Below are 14,580 nucleotides of genomic sequence, written 5' to 3'. Positions count from 1 at the left end.
CACATGGTCTTTTATTCTGGTGATGGGGTTAATACAGATACAGTTATGGTCATGAGGTTAATCATAGTCACATGATCTGTTATTCTGGTCATGAGGTTAATACAGATAGTCACATGGTCTGTTATTCTGGTGATGGGGTTAATACAGATAGTCACACGATCTGTTATTCTGGTCATGAGGTTAATACAGATAGTCACATGATCTGTTATTTTTGTAATAAGGTTAATACGGATAGTCACATGGTCTGTTATTCTGGTGATGGGGTTAATACAGATAGTGACATGATCTGTTATTCTTGTCATGAGGTTAATACAGATTGTCACATGGTCTGTTATTCTGGTAATAAGGTTAATACAGATAGTCACATGATCTGCTATTCTGGCCTTGAGGTTAATACAGATAGTCACATGGTCTGTTATTCTGGTCATCAGGTTAATACAGATAGTCACATGATCTGTTATTCTGGCCTTGAGGTTAATGCAGATAGTCACATGATCTGTTATTCTGCTCATGAAGTTAATACAGATAGTCACATGGTCCGTATTCTGGTAATAAGGTTAATACAGATAGCCCCAGGGTCTGTTATTCTGGTGATGGGGTTAATACAGATAGTCACATGGTCTGTTATTCTGGTAATAAGGTTAATACAGATAGCCCCAGGGTCTGTTATTCTGGTCATGAAGTTAATACAGATAGTCCAAGGGTCTGTTATTCTCCTTATAAGGTTGATACAAATATGTTATTCAATCTGGATTTATGAACTGTTTGACGATGTGTCCTATTTGGAATACAGTTTGGATATAGATGAGACCCTTAATAGTATGCTGGAGATTCGCATAATGAGATGTAGAGCATTCCAACATCGGCGACACACGACACCTTCAGCACGGCCTAGCAAACCCAGCGACACCTGCTTGCGTCAACAGCTGGCCGCATTGAGCTCGTTTAGGAGACATAGCTAGGTTTTATGTATCAACGTTACTTAGTTTAGTCTCTTGTTGTCACGGTTCAGTGGTTGCCGTGTCATAAATAATTCGTTTTGTATACTTTCACTGTTTTGTTATTATATCATTATGTATCGTTTTAAAATACTGATAAAATCAACATGGATGCGATGTGTGATAATAAATTCATTTCAGCGCATGTACTTTCAAAACATTCAATCATGTTTCCCATAACATTTAATCAATCGTAGTTAATGTGTCGACGCATAAAACTGAATTGGTTTAAACATATTTATTCACAAGAAATGAATGCGATTTGGGAACAAGTTTGTCCAAGTAAGGTCGCCAACACAATTCAGTTGATGTTAGGATGTGGATGCAACCGGTTCAAGGTTTCAACAGCGACAGTAACTGTATAGTTAGTTCCAGCGTTTAATGTACAAGCCAACGTAAGCGTGCCATCAATCCACGTGACGTCGCCTACCATTATCCCCGTGTGGCCTAATCTGGGAGTGGCGAGGATCAGCGGAGACATCCGATAGATGCCGATGATTTATGATGGTTTTGCAGGTGGTCTAGAAGAGGGTGATATACTGGTGTGTGATATACTGGTGTGTATCACACTACGCAGTTCACGACCAGAGCAACATATCACCTGATTTCTACTGTTCCAGTTTCACTAACTTCCTGTATGTATGATGCTTTCAAAACTATTTGAGCACTTGTGTGTCTCATCTGTACAATATGTCATGGTTTAATTCGAAACGTCTAAACCGTCTATATCGATCCACAGAGGCCCGTCTCTGCAGGAGGCGGGGGGATGTATGTATTCTAGTCTAACAACACGGTTGTCTACTGTAATTGCCGCCGTCGATTTAACCAGCCACTGCCCTTTTGCTGCCCAGTCTACTGTCAAATCATTCCGACTTTTAGTTTGTGTCACTCGGTGCACTGTCAGTTAGTCTTTCAACGCGATCCTTTTATAAACATGAAATGTATCAGTGTGCATGTCAGGGTTGACGTTGAAATTTGCACCGAGTGTAACAGAGGATTAACTTCAAGTGGCCAGTATGGAAGCCAGTCGGACGTTTTCCATTCAGACATACATCTGTTCATGTACAGCTTGCACAGTGTGAACTGACAAAATCCAATGCATGAAACAGATAGTACACCTACCAACACCCACACCGCCCTATGATCCACCCTAACGTCACACTGCTCGCATCATGCTAAGACATCCTTTTTCTCATCAACAACAGCAACGACACGAAGGGTCAACTACTTTGTACTGAACGTGAACTACGTCCGATACCTAGGACAGGGAACGGAAATGCTAAATCACCCACTTATAACTGATCATATCGAATAGATACCCACATATACGTGCCTACATGTAAGTATGCATATCTTCATATACCTACACGTACCTACATATACCTTCATTTACTAACATATACCTGCATATACATGCCTACATGTAAGTATACATATCTTCATATACCTACACGTACCTACATATACCTTCATTTACTAACATATACCTACATACGCCAGTTCCTATTCCTAATCATTTCTTGCCACCCAGACTGGGACTGAATGTGTCAAACAGTAGAGACACTCTGCTACATTGATATCAAAATGCGTCTGTCCACGGTGAAAATCGCAATCTACAGACGACGAAAATGCGCGTGACTGGTTACCGCACCGAATAGGCATATTACGACAAAACACTCAAAGTACAGTCTCTTTGACTTCATTTTAGACTCATGAATAGCTCACTAACACAAAATCTAATAATTGCAACAAAACCAAATTGTGTACAGTCACATGAAATTGCCAAACCAACTCTGATGATTTGTCTCATAATTTTGGACACCCGAATAAAAAAGTTGTTTAAAAAACGATGTGACCTTACATCGATGTACTGATACCCCTCGTCTCCCCAAACGCTTGTTGTGACCTTATATCGATGTACTGACACCCCTCGTCTTCCCAAACGCTTGTTGTGACCTTATATCGATGTACTGATACCCCTCGTCTTCCCAAACGCTTGTTGTGACCTTACATCGATGTACTGATACCCTCGTCTCCCCAAACGCTTGTTGTGACCTTACATCGATGTACTGATACCCCTCGTCTCCCCAAACGCTTGTTGTGACCTTATACCGATGTACTGATACCCCTCGTCTCCCCAAACGCTTGCTGTGACCTTATATCGATGTACTGATACCCCTCGTCTTCCCAAACGCTTGTTGTGACCTTACATCGATGTACTGATACCCTCGTCTCCCCAAACGCTTGTTGTGACCTTACATCGATGTACTGATACCCCTCGTCTCCCCAAACGCTTGTTGTGACCTTATACCGATGTACTGATACCCCTCGTCTCCCCAAACGCTTGTTGTGACCTTATATCGATGTACTGATACCCTCGTCTCCCTAAACGCTTGTTGTGACCTTACATCGATGTACTGATACCCTTCGTCTCCCCAAACGCTTGTTGTGACCTTATACCGATGTACTGATACCCTTCGTCTCCCCAAACACTTGTTGTGACCTTATACCGATGTACTGATACCCCTCGTCTCCCCAAACACTTGTTGTGACCTTATACCGATGTACTGATACCCTCGTCTCCCTAAACGCTTGTTGTGACCTTATACCGATGTACTGATACCCTTCGTCTCCCCAAACGCTTGTTGTGACCTTATACCGATGTACTGATACCCCTCGTCTCCCCAAACACTTGTTGTGACCTTATACCGATGTACTGATACCCCTCGTCTCCCCAAACACTTGTTGTGACCTTATACCGATGTACTGATTCCCCTCGTCTCGCCACAACGTCCTAATTCTCCCTACCACTTTTAGGGTTTAGTTCATATTTATAATGGTGACCTCTCTAAACCTTGATTACAACCTAATGCGCTTTTCAAAGTTTTCTTGAAGACGTTATTCCGTATAGTCTCGTATAGACCTTACACTACTGCCCAACCTCTTGTCATGACCCTAGTGCCTCCCCCACCCCTCAAAACCTATTATTATGACCTTATAATGATGCCCTCTTGATGACGTCAGTGTAATTCCCCTTTCCTCTCTCCAAACTCCAGACCTTGCACTGATGTTCAGGTTCTTGTGTGACCTTACACTGATGCCCTCTCCTCTCCCGTAATGACCTTATCTGATACCTGCTCACTTGAACTCAGACCTTGTGTCATATTCCCATGTTCTCCCATCAACAAAGTATCGTGTGACGTGTTTATGTGTACTGCCATGATCAGATCAACAATTAGATTTATTGTAGCCTTGTAAATGACCGAGGGAAATATGATGTTGAACTTTGCAGAAGAGGTAATATACAAACCACTGGATAACTGGAGGCACATCACGTGACAAGGGGATGCTGTAGTGTATACATTTAAACTGGGGAAAAGTTAAATAAAAGGGGCTGGAGGACTAGGGTTGGGGGTAACGTTATATAGGGTAGGGGGTAAAGTTATATACTAGTATTTAGGTTTGAGGAGTAGGGCTGGAGGTAAGGTTTTCTGTCACTGTTTCAAGACGTGTGTTTGTTTACAATTTCGTAAAAGATGAGCAACAATACAAACCGAAACCTGAGTCTCATTAACCACTTCAGACAATGACCTACTTTCCGGCCGATCCGAATTTTCTCGTGTGAAAGTGAAAAGAGACACTACAAACAACTATGGATACACTGAATTCCAATTCCTTGTTTCATAAGAAAATGGTATTTACAAATGAATTTTAATTTAAACTTTAATAAAATCGTATTTTATATTTTATGGCGAGGTTTAGGCATCATGACCTTACCTACGACGCCACAAACTGCCCCTGTTTGACGAGGTCGTAAAATGATTCACAAGTCATCTGGCTCACTGGTTACACCTGTTACGTGTCCTCTGCGCTTATTCGGTGTATTTTTGTAACGCACAATATGATTGATATAATATCATGTCCGTACCAGACCGCCAAACCTTTCTAGCGGCTGAGCCTCGTTTTGAGATTTCCACGATTTCTAGATTTCTGTTTGTCAGAGCACGGTGTACGACAGAGCACGCTGCACGACGTGTGTGCAAGGATTAGAATGAGTGTAGTTTTGCAATATGCAAGTGCTTAGATGTATCAAATAAAACTGATTAATATTTTATATCCAGTTGAATGAATTGGTCTCTAAATTCTGGACTGGTTATTGTACTAAGTTGCGCAATATGACGGAACCCAGTCAGCAGGAAACGAGACTGTTGTGTAATCAATGTTTTGACTTGAAATTTAGAACATCTAGTGGTTACCTGGAGAACACACAGTAATATCCACTACTATTGAGACACTACAAACTTGACACCATGTAGCGGCACTGTTAGACATGAACACTGTGACTCCCCTCAACTCACCAATGAATAGTAACATGGCATCTGTTCAAACATCTTCAGTCTTTCTTATTTTTTGCTTTTGCCACAGCTCGGGGTGTACGGTACACGAGCCTTTAGGTCATTGGTAAGCAGGTGCTTCTAGGTCCGTGGCATGCAGGTGCTTCTAGGTCCGAGGTATGCAGGTGCTTCTAGGTCCGAGGTATGCAGGTGCTTCTAGGTCCGTGGCATGCAGGTGCTTCTAGGTCCGAGGTATGCAGGTGCTTTTAGGTCCGAGGTATGCAAGTGCTTTTAGGTCAATATTATACAGGTGCTGCTAGGTCCGAGGTATGCAGGTGCTTCTAGGTCCGAGGTATGCAGGTGCTTCTAGGTCCATATTATACAGGTGTTTCCAGGTCCATATTATACAGGTGCTTCTCCGTCCGTATTCGGGTGTTTCTAACCACTTGGTACACATGTCTAGGTTCATGGAACACAGGTGCTTCTAGACTGATGGTGTTTATAGATTCTGGAAGAGGCAGACCGTCACAACGCCGTATGTTTTGTACTGACAAACACCTTCCCACACAGGTGTACAATAAAGAAATTTGAATAACAAAGCCAAACATCTTGTGTCATTTTACAAAACAATCAATCTGTAATGACGCATCGTCTATCATTGTCGGACAGCTGGCTTTTGGAAATGTGTCCAAACGATAGGAAAATCAAGTGTTTATATTGATTGTAAATATCGTGATGCATATCGGTGGATTAAATGTGCCCTGTGTACTGTGTGATGTGTTAAAGATATCGCAACACCTGGACCGTTGTTGTTGTTGGTTGTTGTTTAACGCCGCCCTCAGCAATTTTCCAGCTGTATGGCGGTCTATTTAAAAAATACGGGATTGTCACACGGGTAAATGAAGTGGTCACTTAATGGCCGTGTTCAGCATATGTTATTCATGGAAGGATCGAAAATGGATGCTATGTACGCCGAGCTAGAGTGCTTCCTACTGAAAGAATTTCGCTGGCCTCTCGGACACACAACCCTGCCATGTGTGAGTCACAGCAACGCGAGGACATGAGTCGCAGAGAGGACATAAGTTACAGCGAGGCGAGGACATGAGTCGCAGAGAGGACATGAGTCACAGCGAGGCGAGGACATGAGTCGCAGAGAGGACATGAGTCACAGCGAGGCGAGGACATGAGTCACAGAGAGGACATGAGTCACAGCGAGGACATGAGTCATAGAGAGGACATGAGTCACAGCGAGGCGAGGACATGAGTCATAGAGAGGACATGAGTCACAGCGAGGACATGAGTCACAGAGAGGACATGAGTCACAGAGAGGACATGCGTCACAGCGAGGACATGAGTCATAGAGAGGACATGAGTCACAGCGAGGTGAGGACATGAGTCACAGAGTGGACATGAGTCACAGCGAGGCGAGGACATGAGTCACAGCGAGGACATGAGTCACAGAGAGGACATGAGTCACAGAGAGGACATGAGTCACAGAGAGGACATGAGTCACAGCGAGGACATGAGTCACAGCGAGGACATGAGTCACAGCGAGGCGAGGACATGAGTCACAGAGAGGACATGAGTCACAGAGAGGACATGAGTCACAGCGAGGACATGAGTCACAGCGAGGCGAGGACATGAGTCACAGCGAGGACATGAGTCACAGCGAGGCGAGGACATGAGTCACAGCGAGGACATGAGTCACAGAGAGGACATGAGTCACAGAGAGGACATGAGTCACAGCGAGGACATGAGTCACAGCGAGGCGAGGACATGAGTCACAGCGAGGACATGAGTCACAGCGAGGCGAGGACATGAGTCACAGAGAGGACATGAGTCACAGAGAGGACATGAGTCACAGCGAGGACATGAGTCACAGCGAGGCGAGGACATGAGTCACAGCGAGGACATGAGTCACAGCGAGGCGAGGACATGAGTCACAGAGAGGACATGAGTCACAGCGAGGCGAGGACATGAGTCGCAGAGAGGACATGAGTCACAGCGAGGACATGAGTAGCAATGAGCACATGAGTCACAGAGAGGACATGAGTCACAGAGAGGACATGAGTCACAGAGAGGACATGAGTCACAGAGAGGAAATGAGTCACAGAGAGGACATGAGTCACAGCGAGGCGAGGACATGAGTCACAGCGAGGACATGAGTCACAGCTGGAGGCGAGGACATGAGTCACAGAGAGGACATGAGTCACAGAGAGGACATGAGTCACAGCGAGGACATGAGTCACAGCGAGGCGAGGACATGAGTCACAGCGAGGACATGAGTCACAGCGAGGCGAGGACATGAGTCCAGCGAGGACATAAGTCACAGCGAGGCGAGGACATGAGTCACAGAGAGGACATGAGTCACAGCGAGGCGAGGATATGAGTAGCAATGAGGACATGAGTCACAGAGAGGACATGAGTCACAGAGAGGACATGAGTCACAGAGAGGACATGAGTCACACAGAGGACATGAGTCACAGCGAGGACATGAGTCACAGCGAGGACATGAGTCACAGCGAGGCGAGGACATGAGTCACAGAGAGGACATGAGTCACAGAGAGGACATGAGTCACAGCGAGGACATGAGTCACAGCGAGGCGAGGACATGAGTCACAGCGAGGACATGAGTCACAGCGAGGCGAGGACATGAGTCACAGAGAGGACATGAGTCACAGCGAGGCGAGGACATGAGTCGCAGAGAGGACATGAGTCACAGCGAGGCGAGGATATGAGTAGCAATGAGGACATGAGTCACAGAGAGGACATGAGTCACAGAGAGGACATGAGTCACAGAGAGGACATGAGTCACACAGAGGAAATGAGTCACAGAGAGGACATGCGTCACACAGAGGTGATGAGTCGCAGAGAGGACATGAGAAGGTGAAACCGTACAGACACGAGTAACAACCCCACTGAAGGTGAAACCGTACAGACACGAGTAACAACCCCACTGAAGGTGAAACCGTACAGACACGAGTAACAGCCCCACTGAAGGTGAAACCGTACAGACACGAGTAACAACCCCCACTGAAGGTGAAACCGTACAGACACGGGTAACAACCCCACTGAAGGTGAAACCGTACAGACACGAGTAACAACCCCACTGAAGGTGAAACCGTACAGACACGAGTAACAACCCCACTGAAGGTGAAACCGTACAGACACGAGTAACAACCTCCACTGAAGGTCAAACCGCACCGAGCCAAGCACAATCCCACTGAAGGTCAAACAAGGCACCGAGCCAAGCAACAACCCCACTGAAGGTGAAACCGTACAGACACGAGTTACACCCCCACTGAAGGTGAAACCGTACCGAGACAGGTAACAACCCCCACTGAAGGTGAAACGGTACCGTACAAACACGAGTAACAACCCCACTGAAGGTGAAACGGTACAGACACGAGTAACAACCCCACTGAAGGTGAAACCGTACAGACACGAGTAACAACCCCACTGAAGGTGAAACCGTACAGACACGAGTAACAACCTCCACTGAAGGTCAAATCGCACCGAGCCAAGCAACAACCCCACTGAAGGTCAAACAAGGCACCGAGCCAAGCAACAACCCCACTGAAGGTGAAACCGTACCGAGACAAGTAACAACCCCCACTGAAGGTGAAACCGTACCGAGACAAGTAACAACCCCACTGAAGATGAAACCGTACATACACGAGTAACAACCCCACTGAAGGTGAAACCGTACCGAGACAAGTAACAACCCCACTGAAGATGAAACCGTACCGTACAGACACGAGTAACAACCCCACTGAAGGTGAAACCGTACCGTACAGACACGAGGGACAACCCCACTGAAGGTGAAACCGTACCGAGACAAGTAACAACCCCACTGAAGGTGAAACCGTACCGTACAGACACGAGTAACAACCCCACTGAAGGTGAAACCGTACCGTACAGACACGAGTAACAACCCCCACTGAAGGTGAAACCGTACCGAGACAAGTAACAACCCCACTGAAGATGAAACCGTACATACACGAGTAACAACCCCACTGAAGGTGAAACCGTAAAGTAACAACCCCACTGAAGGTGAAACCGGCAGACACGAGTAACAACCCCACTGAAGGTGAAACCGTACCGAGACAAGTAACAACCCCACTGAAGGTGAAACCGCACCGAGACAAGTAACAACCCCACTGAAGGTGAAACCGTACCGTACAGACACGAGTAACAACCCCACTGAAGGTGAAACCGTACCGAGACAAGTAACAACCCCCACTGAAGGTGAAACCGCACCGACAGACACAAGTAACAACCCCACTGAAGGTGAAACGGTACCGTACAGACACGAGTAACAACCCCACTGGAAGGTGAAACCGTACCCATTACTGAGACAAGTAACAACCCCCACTGAAGGTGAAACCGGTACCGTACACGACACGAAGGTGACCCACTGAAGGTGACACAAGTAACAAACTGAAGGTGAAACCGTACCGTACAGACACGGTAACAACCCACTGAAGGTGAAACCGTACATACATTACGTAACAACTACGTACCCCGCTGGAAGAGTAACAACCCCACTGAAGGTGAAACCGTACCGAGACAAGTAACAACCCCACTGAAGGTGAAACGTACAGACACGAGTAACAACCCCACTGAAGGTGAAACCGTACCAGACACGAGTAACAACCCCACTGAAGGTGAAACCGTACCGTAACGAGTAACAACCCCACTGAAGGTGAAACCGTACAGACACGAGTAACAACCCCACTGAAGGTGAAACGGTACCGTACAGACACGAGTAACAACCCCCACTGAAGGTGAAACCGTACAGACACGAGTAACAACCCCACTGAAGGTGAAACCGTACCGTACAGACACGAGTAACAACCCCCACTGAAGGTGAAACCGTACAGACACGAGTAACAACCCCACTGAAGGTGAAACCGTACCGAGACAAGCCACAACCCCCATGGAAGGTGAAACCGCACCGAGACAAGTAACAACCCCCACTGAAGGTGAAACGGTACCGTACATACACAAGTAACAACCCCACTGAAGGTGAAACCGCACCGAGACAAGTAACAACCCCCACTGAAGGTGAAACCGCACCGAGACAAGTAACAACCCCACTGAAGGTGAAACCGCACCGAGACAAGTAACAACCCCCACTGAAGGTGAAACGGTACCGTACAGACACGAGTAACAACCCCCACTGAAGGTGAAACCGTACAGACACAAGTAACAACCCCACTGAAGGTGAAACCGCACCGAGACAAGTAACAACCCCACTGAAGGTGAAACGGTACCGTACAGACACGAGTAACAACCCCCACTGAAGGTGAAACCGTACAGACACGAGTAACAACCCCACTGAAGGTGAAACCGTACCGTACAGACACGAGTAACAACCCCACTGAAGGTGAAACGGTACCGTACAGACACGAGTAACAACCCCAACTGAAGGTGAAACCGTACAGACACGAGTAACAACCCCACTGAAGGTGAAACCGTACCGTACAGACACGAGTAACAACCCCACTGAAGGTGAAACCGTACCGAGACAAGCCACAACCCCCATGGAAGGTGAAACCGCACCGAGACAAGTAACAACCCCCACTGAAGGTGAAACGGTACCGTACATACACAAGTAACAACCCCACTGAAGGTGAAACCGCACCGAGACAAGTAACAACCCCCACTGAAGGTGAAACCGCACCGAGACAAGTAACAACCCCACTGAAGGTGAAACCGCACCGAGACAAGTAACAACCCCCACTGAAGGTGAAACCCCACTGAAGGTGAAACGGTACCGTACAGACACGAGTAACAACCCCACTGAAGGTGAAACCGTACCGTACAGACACGAAGTAACAACCCCACTGAAGGTGAAACGGTACCGTACAGACACGAGTAACAACCCCCACTGAAGGTGAAACCGTACAGACACGAGTAACAACCCCACTGAAGGTGAAACCGTACCGTACAGACACGAGTAACAACCCCAAATGAAGGTCAAACCGTACCGAGATCAGTATTACCTACCACAGATAGCAAGTAATTTATTTTTTGTGATCTGTTCAAGTTCAGACCCTTATGAAAACGAAGGCTGTGAGAACAAGCCCATCATACAGGCCAACACATAATCAAGAGACCAGGGTGCCTTTGTACAATGCAGCCTTAGCACTACACCAGTCGCAAGTCTATGTTAACGCACTGGAGATTCACGCTTTGTGACACGGTACCCATATCTTATTCCAGTCGTCAGTCCAACCAATAAACAATACGGTATTGAGGCCAAATGCAGAGTAACAGTCCTTTATCGGAAATGTTTCTTGCCAGTTATTCAAGATTTCCATCCATACCTGTTTCTCCATAGAAGTTTTAAGACAAACGCTTTGTCTCTGAATATATATAGTTTTGATTTCCTTTTAAATTGAAAAGGAGTCCCAGTGAGATGTGAGATTCAGAGGAAATTTAGGACTTGCTTCGTTTAGAGCTTTACCATTGCAAAAAGGGCTGGGCGGAAGGGAAAATGATGTGGTTCAGGGACTGTGAGCCAGACTAAAAGGGCTTATTCTGGGGAGTATTTCAAAATTTAACCTCTGAAACCGCCCTAAACAGAAATCTGGATATTAAGAATATTTTAAGATTTAACCTCTGAAACCGCCCTAAACAGACGTCTGGTTATTAAGAATATTTCAAGATTTAACTCTGAAACCGCCCTAAACAGACGTCTGGTTATTAAGAAATTTCAAGATTTAACCTCTGAAACAGCCCTAAACAGAAGTCTGGTTATTGAGAATATTTCAAAATTTAACCTCTGAAACCGCCCTAAACAGACGTCTGGTTATTAAGAATATTTCAAGATTTAACCTCTGAAACCGCCCTAAACAGACGTCTGGTTATTAAGAATATTTCAAGATCTAACCTCTGAAACCGCCCTAAACAGACGTCTGGTTATTAAGAATATTTCAAAATTTAACCTCTGAAACCGCCCTAAACAGACGTCTGGTTATTAAGAATATTTCAAGATCTAACCTCTGAAACCGCCCTAAACAGACGTCTGGTTATTAAGAATATTTCAAAATTTAACCTCTGAAACCGCCCTAAACAGACGTCTGGTTATTAAGAAATTTCAAGATTTAACCTCTGAAACCGCCCTAAACAGACGTCTGGTTATTAAGAATATTTCAAAATTTAAACTCTGAAACCGCCCTAAACAGAAGTCTGGTTATTAAGAATACTTCAAGATTTAACCTCTGAAACCGCCCTAAACAGACGTCTGGTTATTAAGAATATTTCAAGATCTAACCTCTGAAACCGCCCTAAACAGACGTCTGGTTATTAAGAATATTTCAAGATTTAACCTCTGAAACCGCCCTAAACAGAAATCTGGTTATTAAGAATATTTCAAGATTTAACCTCTGAAACCGCCCTAAACAGATGTCTGGTTATTAAGAATATTTCAAAATTTAACCTCTGAAACCGCCCTAAACAGAAGTCTGGTTATTAAGAATATTTCAAGATTTAACCTCTGAAACCGCCCTAAACAGACGTCTGGTTATTAAGAAATTTCAAGATTTAACCTCTGAAACCGCCGTAAACAGAAATCTGGTTATTAAGAATATTTCAAGATTTAACCTCTGAAACCGCCCTAAACAAATGTCTGGTTATTAAGAATATTTCAAGATTTAACCTCTGAAACCGCCCTAAACAGACGTCTGGTTATTAAGAATTTTTCAAGATTTAACCTCTGAAACCGCCCTATACAGAAGTCTGGTTATTGAGAATATTTCAATATTTAAGGTCCATCCCTTAATAGATTCCGATTCTCAACATGTGAAACTGTTGTGTAATGTTTCTTATACAGTAAATCAATCAGGTTTGGTTTTGGTTATTGCGGATATTTTACTCGAATGTTGGTGGATGACACGTCACTGCACAACTGACCCACTTTGGTCTCCGCCGACTTCACCTACAATGTGTTGTAAACTATGCACATTGTACGTACGTAATAGGGATACTTTATTCTATTTATTGTAGCTAGTAAAGTTGATTAAACAATAGATCTCCTTCTTTATGATGCAGTTAACCAGGGCACCTGCTGCCCCCACTTGTCGTGACCACAGGCCAGGTATCGACTAGAAAACATTTACTGCACGGAGTGGATGAACATGAAGCAGTGTAATTGTTCGTGTATTTGATATTTCTGATTTTCTATAGCGTAGACAAATATTTAGAAAAGTTAGGTATAATATGCGGACACGATTCATATACAACATGGAGGCTCTCAAATGATAAAATGTCTGTGATTGTACAAATATATGTTGGGGTCACCCCTTACTGTTACTGCGCTTTCAAAATTGGCTGAATATTAGCCTGGTTTTGTTTTTCGGTTTCAGTTAAAAAACTAAGTAAACTGTGAACAAAATTTGGTTTCATCTTTAAAAACAATAGTTGTAAATCAGATACGTACATGAACTGGACGCGAGTTTGTCATATACTTAATTTGAACATTAACATATCTGTCCTGTTTTTCATTTTGTGAAATTTGGTCATAGCCAAACAGCAGAATAGCATCAACAGACAGTTTTAATATCACTTTCGGGATATACCTTAAAAATAAGTAAAAACATCTATACATTGTACATCAGAGACAAAGTCTTTTTGTCAATTTGTGAAATTTGGTCAAACCAAACTGTCGTGAAGCATTAACAAAAACCGTAAATATTGGATATACCTAAAATTTTACAAATATAAACATATATAAATTGTACACCGTTATCTAAATGAAAAATATGGCCTTTTCTGGGTTAAATTTTTTTATCGGAAAACGATTTTTTTTATTTGTAAATATAATAGATTCTTGCAGTCACCTACCTACGAAGGGCAGAGCAGCTAAAATCCACAATGTGCGAATCATCATGAACTGTGTTGAGCGAGTGAGATGTTGAAGCCAGCAATACTCAGGTAAAATAACTAGAGACAGCGCTGGTCGTGGTGAAGGCAGGCTGGCGCGGGGCGGGACTAGGGGCACTAACACCTGACACACTCCACCTGTGGTGTTACTATGGTGATAATATATGGAGGCGTGGACAGCCACAAAGATGAACGCCCGGATCCCAGGACAGGTGTGCATGTAGAGGACACGCTCGTGTAAATATACCTGTACATAACATATTACCTTTGTATATTAGATTTGCAGCAATAAAAGCACGGAAGCCATTACGTTCTACCAGATAATCTATAGCAGTGGAAAAAGGAACTAATTGGATTTC

The 14,580-nt window shown here is 44.5% G+C and overlaps 1 protein-coding gene across 2 annotated transcripts in view; it reads right to left on the bottom strand.

The window, feature by feature from the left end:
* Positions 1-14,306, bottom strand: part of LOC124281434 — a 37,620-nt gene extending 23,314 nt beyond the window's left edge. Inside the window, exon 1 of one of the 2 annotated variants that reach the window (XM_046717482.1) lies at positions 14,183-14,306. The gene's annotated coding sequence lies outside the window, so the exon portion shown is untranslated. The remainder of the gene's footprint in view (positions 1-14,182) is intronic. The other variant, XM_046717483.1, reaches the window with a different exon arrangement.
* Between the last annotated feature and the right edge of the window lie 274 nt (positions 14,307-14,580).

This window comes from Haliotis rubra, unplaced genomic scaffold (assembly GCF_003918875.1).
Source record: "Haliotis rubra isolate DU_JTF1 unplaced genomic scaffold, ASM391887v1 Scf284, whole genome shotgun sequence".
NCBI classification, from domain to species: Eukaryota; Metazoa; Mollusca; class Gastropoda; order Lepetellida; family Haliotidae; genus Haliotis; species Haliotis rubra.
Note: the sequence above shows the minus strand (reverse complement) of the source record. Positions and strands in the feature narration are given on the sequence as shown.